At 35.3% G+C, this 17,069-nt stretch overlaps 1 protein-coding gene and 1 long non-coding RNA gene across 2 annotated transcripts in view; one reads left to right on the top strand and one right to left on the bottom strand.

The window, feature by feature from the left end:
- The window catches only part of LOC144293626 (uncharacterized), a 36,919-nt gene extending 24,178 nt beyond the window's left edge, over positions 1–12,741 (bottom strand). The window contains exons 1-2 of the long non-coding RNA XR_013360810.1: positions 12,542–12,741; positions 3,839–3,917 (exon numbers count right to left, since the gene is read on the bottom strand). This is a non-coding gene — a long non-coding RNA (uncharacterized LOC144293626). The remainder of the gene's footprint in view (positions 1–3,838; positions 3,918–12,541) is intronic.
- Positions 1–17,069, top strand: part of RSRC1 (arginine and serine rich coiled-coil 1) — a 398,032-nt gene that overhangs the window by 284,263 nt on the left and 96,700 nt on the right. The window lies entirely within an intron of this gene.

The following is a 17,069-nucleotide window of genomic DNA, read 5'->3' as shown; positions in this document are numbered from 1 at the left end:
TACAAATGGATCTTCTCTGAACACATTCAATAGAAGTTCTGTTGAGTGTCATTCACGATTTCACTGTTAGTTAAAAGTATCCTCCATAGCCCCTGTATTTGCTCCTAGACAAATAATGAGTCTTTCTCATCGTGTTTTACTTGAAGGCAGTGTGAGACAGGAAAATAGGGAACATCTTACAACTGTCCCTCTTACTGTCATCCTTTTTTTTTCTGATTTATATCTCTATGACCTGCTTCTTGTTTCCAAAGAGAGTTTGAGAAAAAGTTGTTTTATTTCATTCTGTGATTTAACTCATCCTTCTCTCTCTTTTTTTTTTTATGAAAAAATCAAGCTTGAAAGAGTCTACTACATATTTAAAAACTACTATTTTCATGAAATATGAAGAATGCTTTTTTAGTCATGTGTACTGGTACCTTTTGCCTTTTACAGAGTGTAGTGGGTTTGGTTTGGGCCTCTGGAGTCAGATTGCCTGTATTTTGGCTCTACCATTTACTAGTTGAATGACATTGAATAATCAGTGAAATACTCATGCCTCAGTTTCCTCACTGGCAAAAGTGGGATATTAATATTGAGCATTAAATTAGCTAATGCATATAAAATACTTAGAATAATTGCTAATATGTAATAACTCAGTAAATATTGACTTTCATTTTTTATCATTAATTAATAGTGTCATGTGAATTAATTGAACCAGAACTCATTATAGATGGAGAACAAAAGTACTGGTTATTTGTTATCTTAGACAGCTATAATAATTTTATATTTTTGCTTCTTGGACAAGATAAAGAGCCTGACAAAGACTACTATTTTGCATTATATTAAAACAAATTATTATAATTGGTTCATGGAAGGCTTTGTTAATATAATATTTGACTTCAACTACATAATTAGCATAAATTTGCACTGATTACTGGTAAGTTGTTTTTGCTTTATTAGATTTTTTATCAACTTTTGATTTTAAAGTTTCATTGAATTTAAGATGTGATATATCTAGACTTGTCCTTTAACACATCACGAACTATTCTAAGTGTCCAGAACATATGGCCATATCTTTTATCCTGAAGGTCACTAGGTATATATATCACACATGCTCAATACCTACTTTATTCTCTCAATTTAATGCTTTCTTTTTAAAATCATTTCATACCTTTTTTACCACCCTATTGATATTTTATAGTGATTTCTTTTATTTACTTTCTAGTTTTCTCTTTTCTCTTTTGTTAACTTTCTCTTTTTTGTACCTCTCTCAACCATGTTAGTAGTTTCAGATTCTCTCAGTTTTAAAAAATGGCCTCCAAATTCTTTGACACTCTCCTGTTAAGGAACAGGTCTATGTCCTCTTCTTCTAAACCTGCCTTTGTGACTGACCATTAGAATATAGCAAAAAGGTACAGTACTAGTTTCCAGATCAGGCCTGAAGAAACTGGTATCTTCCACTTCCTGCCTCTTGGGACACTTGCTCAAGGAGACTAGCCTCCATGCAGTGAGGAAGCCAAACAGCCTCACGGAAGGGCCACTTTATAAGTGTTCTGATTGACAACACCAACTGAATTCCTACCTTGCAGCCAGCAACAACCATTAGACACATGACTGAGCAAGTTATCAGAGAAATTCAGCATCCCCAGTTGTCAAGTCAGTCCCAACCTTTGTGTCGTCCCAGTTGGTGCTGCATGGAGCAGAGGCAAGCTACCCCAACTGCACCCTGCCCAAATGCAAATTCATAAGCAAAATTAATGATGGTGGCTGTTTAAAGCATGAGTTTGGGTTGGTGTATTTCATAACAAAGATAACTGACATACAAAAGCGAATGCTTTTCCATATTTAAGGGAGTAAATATTTTTGGAAATAATTCTCAGAATTTAACCTTGGAAGCCGTCTTGTATTTTCTGCATAGAAATGTCTGTTTAGAATGTCTGTGTCTTAAGAATGTCTATGAAAAAATGTTTGAAGATGTGTATGGTAATACATAAGTAAAACAGAAAAAAGAATTTCATCACTTTTTCTTCTCTTTGAATTTGTATATATCACTTGTACTTTAACTGATTACAATAACTCCAGTTGTCTTAACATCATCATCCTTGTTATTACTGTCCTATTTTGTATACAGCAGAGGCAGCAAATAGGCAGCATTGATTTCTCCTTCTTTAGGCTGCATGTGTAACACATTGCTAGTTGATCAGTGTACTTTTTCATGCTGAGTCTGGATATAACTTCAGAATTCTCAACACAGCACTTCCTACTATTTGTTTTTTAAGATTTATTTCTTTTGAGAGAGAAAGCACATACGCACTCAGGGGGCAGAGGCAGAGGGAGAGGGAGAGAGAATCTTAAGCAGACTCCACGCTGAGTGTGGAGACCAACACAGGCCTCAGTTTCACCACCCTGAGATGACAACCCCAGCAGAAAACACAATCCCACACTTATCTCACTGCACCACCAGGCACTCTAACACTTCCTTCTGTTAATACCCATACTGTTGCACTGGACATCTGAAATGAGACCTGTGGTTTATAATGTAGTTTATAAGTATTTAAAATTCTTACAAATAATGTCACCATTAGATATAATTCTCTCCCTTTCTCAACTTTGCCCCCAACTCCTGAAACAACCATGGTGCCACTCTGCCTACCTGAAGGCATTTATTTTTGAGAGGTCTCTGCTTCACATAATTTTTTTTTTCCTTTTCTCCTTCTTTAACCTCTCCTATGAGCTTTTCTGTGGAAGTCAAAAGTTAATTACCGCCATGAAAAAATCACTCAGAGATTTCCCTAAGGGGACAGTATGGTAAGTGGGAAGAACTATTACAATTTCCTATAAAACAGTTTTCACTAGGAAAAAAAAGATGAGAGGTAAGTACATGAATGATGAGGTTATTTGCAAAATTTTGTAGTACATCTGAAGAGAATGATTAGGTAAGGGAACTTAAACTGGTTGAGGCCATGCTGCGTCCCAGGTGCAGTACAACTTATATACTTTCACTCATTTAGTCATCTGTATATACCTACAGGGAAAACATTACTATCCAGTGCTACCGCACTCTTATTTATCTGTTAATTTACTCTATAAGTTATTTGAAGGATTCTGTAGCAAAGCAAGAAAATAATCTGAGAATTTTTAAAAATCAAAAAAGGGAAAAATATACATTAATCAGTGAAGAGCAAGAGGAAAATAGAACAAAATTCATACATCAAAAGCACCTATAAAGCTGCTGTCATTTGTTCTGTTTTTTGACAGCCAAAGCCAAAAGCAGATTCTCAAAGAGAACTACAAGCTTTACCACAAAGGTCTTCCTAAAAAGGAATTCTCACATGAGGCTTTATGTAGGGGATTTTCTTATTAAATGAAATATCGGAAATAGTGAAGTGTTGTTTTATGTACTTTTTACTCTCTTATCATTGTCATCATCATATGGGATACAGTATATAATAAATATCCTCAACATCATAATTGCAAGAAGTGAGATAACAGGTTTCATGCACTTGTTACTTTTAATGTCCATCAATAAAAGGCCATAAGCACCATCGTGAAATCTAGTCTATTAGGAAAATACAATCCAAGAATATAGTATTGTGATGTTTCTACTTGAATTTAATTAAAACCAGTATAATGGAGAAACAGAGAATGCCAGTTTTTACAGTAATTCTTCCTATGTGAACAGAGGCCCTTGTACTAGGCATTTCAGTCTTCTCTGCTCTCAGAGAGGCCTAAAGTACAGGTACTCTGTGGTTGGTTGAGGTGGATTCTTACATTTTAGAGATAAATAAACAGGTTGCTATTCTTTTATGGAAACCAAGGAACTTCATGAGTGCTCCCTTCTAGATAGCCAGCCTCTTACCTCCACAGGAATGCAGGCCAAGAGGGGATACTTCCAAGAAAGCCAGATTTTTCCTCAGAAATCAATGTTGCACCTACCTCTGGAAGAGAACATATGGACAAAACAATCCCAGACTTTTACAGCCTTGAGCAGAGCAGAAATTACCATATCATTTCATACTTCATCCTACTAAACTGTGGTCCTAGGAAATTCTTGTAGTGTTGCCGTTAAATGTCAAATTTCAGAAAAGTAGCATCCCAGAAAAGCGACCAAGGTTAATTCATTCATTTGATTTAAAATTTGAGATGAAATTAAGCACCAAGTGATACTTTTCTGCCATCAAAACTGTTCAAAGCAGGGCGCCTCAGGGTGGTGAGATCAAGCCCCACGTGAGGCTCCTCACTCAGCCGGAGTCTGTTGGAGATTCTCCTTCTCCCTACTCACACTCACACTCTCTCACTCTCTCTCAAATAAATAAGCAGATATTAAAAAAAAAAAAAAAACTGTTCAAAGCCTCTTTTCACTTTTAAGTCCTGTTCTTACCAACTAGTTTATCATAGTTAATTCCAAGCAAGTGATCTCATCTAGGTGGATCAAATTACGGTTTACCCTACCTTCAAATCAGATAATCCAAGTTTTAATCAGATGAACTTTATAAGAAAACACTACTGGATCCCAATCAGAAAAGGATTTAGGAATTTTGACATTCAAGACTATCTTTCTAGCACTAAAGAACTGAAAGAAAATAAGTGTTGTAGATTTCACCTAAAACCTATGCCTTGATATTTTTCAAATGACAAATAAAAAGATTTACCTTGAAAAAATTTATCATGAAATTTAAAAATTTTGTTAATTGCCTGATTGGTGAAAGCTCACGATTAAGTACCCAATGGAATTTGCTTTGGTCATATTTTAATGAGTGTCATTACAAATGTATTTGGATTGCATCGATTATATTTCTATCAAATTTTGGCAAGTGTTAGAATGTAATATATTATATGAAGAAGTGAAATATTTATCGTGTAGACTGTTACAAAGATTTCTCATGAAGTTAGTGTGAGATGCAAGGACCCCACTGAATTGTACTTACTACTATGACTTTGGGCATCCTCTTACCATTTTTTTCTCCATCAGATAGAAAAACTTATGCTCCAACTCTTGATGTAGTCATAGAATCACAACACAATGCACAAATAGACAATGGCAAGTTATAAAGATAATTCAAGTAATTCTTTACTGTCCTGGGTGACAATTTATTTGTAACTTACTAAAAACTTGAGTTTTATTTTTGTTTATGATTTTTATTCTTTCAAAAGAAGTGAAGAAGAAAGGAAAGCATCCTGAGATACGGTACGATGCACTGTGATTAATCTAAGCAGGTCACTTAGCCCTAATGACAATAAGATTCCTGAAAGTTATTTTCCACCTTTAAAATCATGTGATTTGTGATTTTTATTTCATGAAAGATTTGAAGCAATGACAGTTGCTGTTTGGATGTGTACCTGTTTCATATTTAGGCTCATCAGGTACTTTTCCGCTGCGTTTATAAATTTGCAAACATAACAAACACTTTGTTATGGTTTGTAAACCTCACAAAATAGACTTGTATCTTGTATCTTCTAAAAACCCAAAGATAGTTTTAAATCTCACACAAAGGAAACTAATGCAACACACTAAAAGCTTAACATTTTATATTAGTGAGTTTTACTGTCAACTTTTTTTAAACTAAAAATCCTTTGAAAGAGGCCAAGATTTTTTTACTAACCCACACACACACACACATTCACGCTTTCTAATTCTCTCCTCTACTTTCCCCTACCCCTCTCTACCTCCCTTCTTTTCTTCTCATAGGCAGGACCCTAAAAGCCTCATCTTACAAAAGGTTTGAAGAGGGATCCCTGGGTGGCGCAGCGGTTTAGCGCCTGCCTTTGGCCCAGGGCGTGATCCTGGAGACCCGGGATCGAATCCCACGTCAGGCTCCCGGTGCACGGAGCCTGCTTCTCCCTCTGCCTGTGTCTCTGCCTCTCTCTCTCTCTATCTCTCTCTCTCTCTGTGTGTGTGTGACTATCATAAATAAATAAAAAATTAAAAAAAAAAAAAAGGTTTGAAGAATTTCCCTGTTTACGTCACCTGTCCAATACAGTACTTTGGCATGTGTGCTCACACATGCAGCACCTTTATTCAGTCTCATATTATCTCAACAAATATCATTGTCTCACATATGCCAGGCATTGTGCTAGGCTCTGGGGATAAGATAAATGCAATAGGCCTGAACTCTTCCCTCCAACACACTCTTTTTCAATAAGGAAACACATTTGGTGGAAAGTACGGAAGCTCATGAGAAAACTTAAAGGGCCTTGTGTTGAGACATAGTAAATTAGCCAACCAGACAAGGATCTGAGTCGGAATCTTCCACCTCTATGGTCGCCTAAGGAACTGTGATCATCCCTGATTAGCAGTGTGGAAAGATTGCTGTTTTGAGAGTAATAAGGTCTTGGTTCCTGGACTGGCTCTGCTACTAATTAGCTGTGTCACTTTGAACAAGTTACTTAACGTGTCTGGGCCTCAGTTTTTCTCATCTGTAAACGAGCAGAGTGAACTAGGTGGTCTCTAAGACCCTTTCTAATTCTTAAGAGTTTATGACTATCCAAATGTACAAAGCCAAGATAAATGAAATTCCTAGTTTTCTTGAAGACAAAAAATAACATATGTAAAGTGATAGTTTTCCTGTACACCTCCAGTTATCTATCATAAGGTCTAATAAAAACTCATTCATATAGCAACAAAAGTATAAGATAATAATTTTTTTTAAAGATTTTATTTATTTATTCATGACAGACACAGAGAGAGAGGCAGAGACACAGGCGGAGGGAGAAGCAGGCTCCATGCAGGGAGCCTAATGTGGGACTTGATCCCGGGACTCCAGGATCACACCCTGAGCTGAAGGCAAGCACTAAACCACTGGGCCACCCAGGCTGCCCAGCATAAAATAATTAAAATAAACTTTACTGGTTTTAATTTTGAAAATGCTGAGCACTTTTTGTATGCAAACAACACTGTTTAATTCTAGGAGACAGTTCAGGTACTGCCTTTGATGGAACTTATGTTGGAAAAGCAAATAGGAGATAGTTATTTGTACAACTAATAACTCAATAATTTTCATAAGTACAACGAAAGATAAGAATAGACTAATAAGAGCGTATAGCTTCCAAGGCTAAAAAATACATTTATTTTTCCTCTATTCAACAGCATTTGAAAATGTACCATTTGTTTAGGATAGAGGAAGATTTTTCCAAGGTGTGAAATTTTCAGTGTTAAAATCTGAGGGAAGTCTCAGGCAAGAACATTGGTCACACTAGGACCACGGTGCATTTTCAAAACAAAGACCTGTATGGATAAATCCACAGGAATAAGATGATTGAGAATAGCTTAAATGAAGCTAGTAGGGTAGACCAGTACCAGTAGATGATTCATGGCTTTATAAGTCATGTTAATGTTCGGATTTTGCTTTTCTTCGTAAGTAGAAAGCTGTTGTAGGGCATGGCATGATTAGAATCCATTCTTAGAAAATCCATCTGCCTCTTGTAAAAAGAATGGATTTAGTGGTGATGGTAAAGGTCATGTGGTAGTGGTGATAAGGTTGTCACAAAACTAGTTTTAGAAAGATTAGTGAAGTTATTTTTAGTGATTAATGTGAAAGATGACGATGGACTTAGCGTAGTGGCAGTAAATATGGGGAGAAGTGGACAGATTAAATTATATGATATGTTAGATGTAGAATTGGTGAAATCCAGAATTAATGAGTGTGGGAAGGTCAGGTAATGGCAGAATCAGAATAATTGGCATCTAGAGAATTTGAGATAATAGAATATTCTTAGTGTTGAGGGAAGGAAGTGGCCTTAGGCTAATGAAAGGACCATGCAACATATAATGCGAAATGTACCACAAGAAATGTAAGAAAGTGTATTAAGCTGCATTAACTATGTGCTATCATTAGAATATAAGAAAAATATGTTATTTGAAGTAAGGGGGGTTGCAGGGAGGAGAAATAAAATGGAGACAAACCAGCATGATGATAAGTATATGGCATTTCGGGCTTGAAAGCTTGCATCCAAATCTGGGCTCCACCACACTGCCTATCAACTCTATGATTTTAGTTTGTTATTTAGCTTTATAGAATTGTAAGGTTTCTTGTAGGCAATAAAGAAAAACTAAAATAAACTAAAACTAAAACTAAAATTTACAAAGATTGTACAAAATGCAAAAAGAAAAGTATAGGATAATATCTACAATAAGAACTACCAAGAATAAATCAATACGTGACAAAACTACAAATTTTTAAGCTATTTGAGGAAAAAACCTGCTGACACCTTGAACTTCCAACCTCCAGAACTGTGAGAAAATAAATACCAATTGTTTAAGCCACCACCACCCCTCCCCACCCTCCACAAAGAACATAAAATGTTAAAATGATTCAAGAGAGAAAGTAAGGAATAGAAACCATAATGTAAGAATAGAATAGGATGAAAAATGTATAGGCAGATTATTGGTTCCAGATTTGAAAACTCTTTTACTTGCCCTACAGACCTTAACATCATGAACCACAGATGGCAGAGTCAATAGGTCATTTCACAAAATTTTCTTAAGAAGAAAATTTCAAAAGGTAAATTACTTAAAAAATAAAAAAACTGGGTTTTTGCTGTATGGTTCAGGCATTATTAAACATTTTTTGCCACCTATTCATCCCCAATCCTAGAACAGAAGTGTTTCTGATGGTGTATATGTGTTTAGTTTTCATCAGAAATTGATTTTATTTCATATATATAACCTAAATCTGGAAAAGTTTCAGTTCTTTAATAAAGAATTTAAAAGCTTCATTCCAAAAAAAAAAAAAAAAAAAAAATCATGTTGAGCGAATTGCCAAGAATAGTCAAAACTGTGAAGGAGAAAAGGAAGGAAAGAGGAATTTATCCTGTCTTATAGTAAGATTCTATATCTAAGCTACAGTAATTAAAGTGGTGTCATCAGTGGAAAGGAAGAAAGAGCCAGAAACATCCCCATACACAAATGCATTTCTCTACCTATATTACACATAAGTGAGGGAAAGTTGGGGCTTTTAATAATAGTATTGAAGGAATTTGTTATTTGTATGGAAATTTCAAAAGCTTAAATGTAAAAAGGAAAATTTTTAAACTTTTAGAAGAAAACGGAGGTGATTAGGTTTGCGATCTAGGGATAGGAAAGGATTTCTTTTTTTTTTTTTTTTTTTAAGAGATTTTTATATATTTATCCATGAGACACAGAGAGGCAGAGACACAGACAGAGGGAGAAGCAGGCTCCATGCAGGGAGCCCAACGTGGGACTCAATCCCGGGTCTCCGGGGTCACGCCCTGAGCTGAAGGCAGATGCTCCCCTGCTGAGCCCTCCAGGTGTCCCAGGAAAGGATTTCTTAAACAGATAAAAGTATTTAAGTTTCATAGAAACTGACAATTTTTTAATAGAAATTGACAATTCTTAGTACATGTTTTTAACAAAAGCTTAAATTTCAATATTATCTGGAAAACTCAGTCTAACTTGCGGATGTATTTGACCCTTATTACAGGGCTGTGTGGTGTGCATTCGGCAAATCTCATGTAGGTGAAAAGTTTATGCCAGTCTTAATATTAACAAGTAGTTTTAATGAATCTTATAATAAAGCTTTGCTTTTTTATTCAATAAACCACGTAAATGAAAAAGTGCATGTATATGTATATATATGAGTTTTAAAATGCAGTAAAATTAGACACCTCTGAAGAAAAATGAAATAAAATCAAGAATTGCCACAAACTGGGAGAACATCCTTACAGTATGTATAATTGACAAATGGCCAACATCTAGACTATACTGTATAAAGCAGCCTTTCAAATCCTAGAAATCAATGAGAAAAAAACGGTCTTACCACAAAATAGGCTAAGGATAGAGGCAGTTCTGAGGAGAGTAACTTTAGTGGCCAATTTTTAAAGAAATCCGAGAACTGCATATACATAAAAAAGGAGATGTCATTTCAGACCACGGGGGTTGTTACAAGTTCAGAAGTCCTACAATTCCAGATGACAGCAAAAATATAGGACAGGAATGATGAAATATTATCATTTATTAATTTGAATTTATTATAATATTCTCTGTATTTTGATAGTTTGAAATGTTTCATTACTTATTACATTTGTTTTTAAAGATACTATTCTTTTAAGTAATCTCTACACCCCCTATGAGGCTCAAACTCACAACTCTGAGATCCGGGGTTGCATGCTCTCCCAACTGAGCCAGCCAGATGCCCCTTATTACTTTTATTTTAAATAAAAATGTCCAATGAATTTAATGATGCAGAAGTCACTGAAGAGTAATTTTGGTTGAGTGGTGAAGTTAGAAGCTATCTTAGAATGGATGGGAGAACGAGTGGGTGCAGAAGAATGAGACATAGTGATAACTCCTCAAAGAGAGTGTTTACAGGGGAGTTGGAAGGGAAAGGGGGCTAGAATGATGTCACAACCTAGATGAATAACTCCAAACCTTCACTGAAAGATAACAAACGATTTAAATAAATAAAACACATACTACTGCGCCATTAGATGGGAAGAGTCAATACTGTGAAGAATCCATGGTCTCCAAATTAATGTATTACTTTAGCAGTTGTTCAGAATTCCAACAGGTTGTGTTGTTTATTTGCAGTTTCAGTTTTGGGGTGTGGAATTTAACAAAAATAATTCATCTGAATAAAACAAAATGTTTATCTAGAGGAATAATTCCATAAATATAGCCAAAAAATTTAAAGTAATAATAATGAGGTAGATTTGGCTTGACCAAATGTTAAAATATATGTATCACTAAGTATATAAATCAGCAGATAAGTGAAAATTACAAGGTTGAGAAAGAGATCAAATTGCATATGCAAATTTATAACATATAAGTGATTTTTTTCTTTCTTAGTCTTATATTACATAAATGAAGTCTATATTCTTCTTTTTTGTATCTACATTTCTATCAGAATAATCTTCCCAACTTGTTAATATTTTTAGTTAGCATAATTTTATTGACATTATATTTGTTCAGAAGGTATAACATTAGCCACTTGCCTAGATGAATATTTTTATATTATTGTTTTTTCTATTAAAATAATGTTCAGTGAGGATCTTCCTGCATATTTCATCTTAAACTTTGATTTACATTTTCAGAAGTGAAATTATTGTATCAAAGAGTGTGAACTATTTTTGGTTCTTGAAACATACTGCTATATTTCTCTCTATGAAACCACAGATATGGAAGCATTTAACATCATCTCCCATTTGGAGCATTAATATTTCAAGTCTTTTTTTCACTCTAACTAGAATGGTAGTATTTTTTATTCTGCTATCCTCTAAGAAAGGAGTGAGGCTTCCACTCTCAGTGTTGCACATATATGTAAGTCTAATAAACCTTCAGCCAGATTGTCTTGGCCACCTTTAGTCTATACTGATTTCTTTGAGATGCCACCTTATTATACAAATTTTTAAGTGAGAATGCATAGCTGTTTGGTCAATACAAAAAGCAAAACAGAGTAGAAAATAAATTTCATCCTCATTAATCTATTAAAGAGGTGAAGTTACTCCCCTAAGGAAACAGTACTGGGGAAGAGCCTCTTTTAGGGTCAGCTGACCTGGCTTTGAATCCTGGCTGTGTCCCTGAATAACTGTGTGACCCAGAGCAGTGTGTTATTCCTCTCTGTGCTTCAGTTTCCTTAACTGCAAGGAAATAAACCATATGGGATTGTTGTGAGCACTGGATGAATTAATACTTGTAGGACATTTAGAAAGAGGCGTGGCACACATTAAAGGTTCAGTAAATGCTGAATTGGCATAAACGTTTGTCACATTTTCTACTCTACTTTTTAACAACAAAGCCTAGAAAGCAAAAATTTACACGATCTAGAATTCTTATCATCTAAGATTCTGGATCTGAATTCTGTTCCACCAATTAGATGTATTCATATGGACTTTTTCAAGTGGAAGTGGTGTCTCTTCCTGCTGCTAAGTCGTTGCTATTAGCAAGCGCCCCCATGGAGACCTGGAGTTCTCCAGCTGTGTTCCAGTGTCTAGTCACCAGCTTTGTGCAGATGGAGCGTCTTGTGCAGTGGTGACTTCCTGGTGTGAGGTAAAGTCGGGCATTCCTGAACTTTGGAGTGCAAGTGCCAGCCTCCTGGTTTTTCCAGCATCCTGCCGGTGGCAAAGGGAGCAGCTCTCTGGCAGGCGGGATCTACGGGGGTGTTTAGGGCATCATCTGTGGAGGGCTAGCCCAGGCCCAGGGCCCCACCCCTCTAACAGTTGTAGAAGTATCCAGCCCCCTGCATGGCCAAGTCCCTGTTCATGCAGCTGTGATAGTACCGCCACAGGGAACAGCAGTGGTAGCTGGGCTGTCTTCGTTACTTTTATTCGGACTCTTGCATTACGCATCTTTCCAAAATCGAAAAACTCTAAAAGCAAGGATGACAAGTCATTTGTAATCGATCATGGTACTTTTCCCTCTGGACAGCCAGCGACGGAGTCCTTCTCAACTCAGAAACCAAGGGGGCCACAGTCATCAAATGGGACCTAGTTTGCCAGTCTTGCTTTTTTATTTGTTTTTCCTTGTATTTAGCTTCGTTCCAGCTTTATATTACACACATTATACAGCTATATATCCTACACAGAATTGGTTAGGGTTTATACTAACCTTAGAAGAAAAGTGGGGGCGTGAGGAGACAAACTGGTGTTTGAACCTGTGTGAATTCGTTGGAACCATCTAGGAAAAGGGAAATTCTACTTCACTTTAACATGTATTTCTGGAGCTTCTACTGTTTACCAGTTGCTAGGCACTGGAGATATATGTATATATGACACATTCCATATTCTCCAGTTGCTCACAGTGGGAAGACAGACCTACAAATAAATTGAATTCTGTGTTAGACCACAAGCAGCTTAAGATCAGTGTCTTGTTCACTATCGTAACCTTATCAGTTCTCACAATGCCTGGTACATAGTATGTGCTCAAGAGATATTTTTAAAATAAATAAGTGAAGTGTAGAGTATCAGATCCAGTGAGGATAGAATAGAACTAGTTAACCCAGGAAAGTTAGGAAGAAGTTTTGTTGATATTCTGGTGGTGTCAAAAAATGGCTCCAACAATCAAATTCGATTCAGGAATCACCGTATCGTAGAGAATCTGAGATCAATGAGCTCTGCAGTAAAGATACAAGTTAATTTTGTTCAGCCAAATATTTCTCAAATATATTTGATTGAATATTTTATTTTAGCACTTCATTGTGTGGAAGGAACCCAGTTTGGGAAATGCTGGTCCAGTTTTTTCCTGAAGCTAATAGAATAGGTAATGAAAATTATTTTATGATGCTAGAACATTTTGACTTTGACAATAGCATTTAAAATCTTGGTGTCATCAACTTGGTATTGTGATAAGTTACAGATACATCACCACAAAAAAGTATGTCTAGTAAGGCATATCTTTAGTTTTTATGTTACCAACTAACACTGTTTCTCACTCCATGCTATAAAGACAGTATTTTAAACAATCCAGATTTTCTTTTTATTGAAAAAATTAATAATAGCTTTTTAAATGAAAATAAGTCATTTAAAAGTTTTCTTTTTACTTATTTGGCTCATTTCTTTTATTACACTAAGCGCCTCTATCAATAGTCTACCCACAATGCACCTCTCACAGCTGCGACATTTGTAGCATTCAAAAAATGATGGCTGTGAAAATTTCAAATAAAACGTTTTTATCTAAATCGACCCTGTATTAAATTCTTCTGGATGATGCTATTTTGTGGTATGTTGCTAAACAAGATACTCACATTAAATAGAAATTTAAACTTTAATATGAATTGTAAAGCCACCTTTGGGAAAAAATCCTGGTCATCCCTAATGTGGGTAAAATAGGCTTTAAAAAATTGCTTAACACTAAGAATTTTTATGTTACGTATTAATTTCCCCCTATGTGTTTGTGTGTTATTAGCTTTAGTAAATTGTTTTGCTTCTGAAATGTATCTTAGATGACTAAAAATAACATCACAAAACGTGTTTGTTATATTCTTAATTGTTTTGACCATAGAATTAATTTTAAAGTCAAAAGGGGCATTGCTTTTTCATCATTTCCAGTTCAGAATATTCAGCATGTCACAGATGTTCATGAATAATGTCCATTTAAAACTGTTGGCAAAGAGTGCTGGTGAGTTGGCTAGATGAATTAAATGTTGGGGGGATCTGACAGGCAGCACGCTGCTTTGTGATCATTCCAAAGTTCTAATAATCTCCCTCACCTTCTCTGCCTGCCACTAATGAAAGAGAATAGGTGATTGCACCTCCGGCTATGTTCTGCGCCTAATGACTCCTCCAAAGGCAGATTTATGAAGAAAAAATTAACTTTGAATGAGGATTGAATTGGCCCTGACAGTCTGATAGACTGTGACACAGATTCTGTGGCAAAACAGACGTAGCCCTAATTGATTATCAATATTTTAAGCAAAGTGATGAAAATAAGCATTAAGTGATGAGAAAGGCAGTCTTAATACAGTAGGCAGTAACCAGGACATAAGAGAGTCTTTGGGGAGGTTTGCCTTGATTGCTATTACTGAATTTTATCTGTCAATTTTTACCTTTGCTTCCCAGCAGCCATTGTCCCTCCTTGGTGTACTTTCTTTTCCTTAAAGATCTATGACTAGAATGCTAATCTTTCTGATAACACTGACAAAGCTATCTGCAGCCTCTTCCTCTAGAGAAGTTTGTTTAATATTTAACTCATTTTGAATTGAGATTAGCTTTCCTCGTTTTGCAGAACTGATGCTTTTTGTGACGATTTTGGATTAACACAATTTGTGCAGGTACTGCTTCTAGATTGGTTATTGCCCATAAAATACATGCTAGCGTAAGATATTACACATCACGTGTTTCATAATTTTAGGCAATATTTCCTTTGCATCATTTGTAGCAGTGACTTCAGCCTTAATCCTAGGAATAAAATCAAACCGTTTTCCTAGAAATATTACATACACACACACACAAAGTGAGAGTCTGTGTGTATACACTATGGTTACTTACCAAGTATATACGTTTTCAGACTAACAACAAAAAAATCCAACCTGAATAAACCTACGTTTATACGGTGCTTCAAAAATTAATTGAATAACTTTTGAAATTGTTATGTGCCTTTATTCTTACAGGTTATATTTAGTCCTCTATATTAGAAGCATAGAAAAAAGATCACCAAAAAAATCTTTAGCAGTTTAATTCAGTATTAAAATTGATGAGCCAAGAACATAGTATATGACATACATAATGATGGGTTTGTTTACTATTAAATAGGTTTTAGATAAATTAGCTTATTTAACACAAGAACTATACATTTTTCCCTCTTAATTATTAGTCATCAGTATTCATATTGTTTTGTGAAATTAATTTCAGCCTGAAATTGTAATTATTGAAAACTTCATATAAGACTTACCAAGGTAACTGCGAAGAAAGCTTAAAGGAGACATTTTAGTGTTTTCCAAAAGTCTCTTAAGCAACATACTAGAGATAAAATGAAGATAAGACAGAGATGATACACAGGACAGTGCTTCTCCGTCCTTCTCAAACTGTGACATGCAAAAGGATGATGTGTGGTTAGCACAGTAGGCTGAACACTCTTGTCCACAGGCTGCTGGCTCTGGAACTCCAGCCACCTCGGACCCTGTCTGGTCACCCTTAGGGCTAAGAGGATCAATATTTTAGCAGACCTGCAACTATTTGCAGCCCAGTGATTGGGAAGCTCTGCATGTATCACAGTTATAGTACTACATTTATAAACCTAGATTGAATAACAACAGCTTGAAATTTAAATCTTCTTAAATCTAAGTATTTAAAAGATATTCTAAAAATTACCCTATCTAAAAACAGAAAAACAAATACAACTCTAGATACAGGTTTTGCTAGATGGAAAATGATCTTAGTCATATTTTCCACCTACTGTTCGCTATAGCATCTATTAAAATCATTCAGATTTTGATCTTGGTTTGACCTCGTGAAAGCAGAATGTACATTTAAACTTTATCTTAGAAAATCATTTAGTAAAATAAAATTATCTTTTGACAGATTATAATTTCATTTTTAGTGTCCAGAATAATTTTTCTGGAACTCTAAAGGACCTTAAAACTAGTCAATTCCAACTCTGCCACTTGACTGGGAAACTGCAGCGCAGATGGTGGCTAAGCAAGAACCCAGTTCCTCTGATAGATTATTCCCTTTCAATGCTTGAATGCTTAAAAATCTTAGTATGAGAACCTCTAAATATTGTGTATTACAAAATTACGTATTATACTTTCACAGCTATGAGAAGAAACTTGTTAACAGTTTTCACTTCTGAACTAGATGATACATTCAGAAACGTTTTTTAAAATGTAGTGCCATTTGATTTATTTTTACACGGTGCCTGCCCTAAAAGCCTGGCACTGTTTCCGTGTTCAGATAGCCGTAGAAAAATAAGAAATTATCTATTGTGCTCAAGTTTTCTTTATGCTAAATTATTTTATTATCATAAAGGTATTAAAATATACCGTAAATAAACAATATTCTAGTTTAGGTGAGAATTTTATAAACACTTACGTTGAGTACTTTGTCCTCTGTCATTCCATTTGTTAACATTCCAACAGAGGTAGGAGAAGCAGAAAGATAAATTATTCTTGTTGCGCCACCTAGCGAAATTCAGGTGCTGTATATTTACTACAGTGTGTTTTATTTGGGGGAGGCTGTCCTTGAGCTCCCCTTTGCTATGCCTAGATTATAGCGATAAGTTTACAAAGGAGAAGAATCTAAAAATCCTAAGTCTGCGGAGGCTGACTTTTTTCATCGTAGTTTGGTTTACAAAATTTTCAGGACTGAAATATTACTGGTAAAAATATACTCATCTAATCTCCAAAGGCATTGCCTTGAACAAAAATACAAGGAAATGAGTGAAGTTTTCACAATTATGTTCTTCCATTTGTAAATCTAAGATTTTATAAGATGACAATATGTTCCAGAGAAAGGTTCAAAATTCTGAAAATAGGCGGTTTGAAATCAGGCAGAAGGTTTTGTATAAAACATTTTAAATGTCTCAAACTTAGCCTTTTAAGGTAAAATACACTGATGTTTTTCTTTGAGGTTATGTTTCATCATAAGTCAAAAATATCTGCAAAATAATTTGTGCTATACTTACATTGAAATGAAAATGA

This window comes from Canis aureus, chromosome 22, assembly GCF_053574225.1.
Source record: "Canis aureus isolate CA01 chromosome 22, VMU_Caureus_v.1.0, whole genome shotgun sequence".
Taxonomy (NCBI): Eukaryota; Metazoa; Chordata; class Mammalia; order Carnivora; family Canidae; genus Canis; species Canis aureus.
Note: the sequence above shows the minus strand (reverse complement) of the source record. Positions and strands in the feature narration are given on the sequence as shown.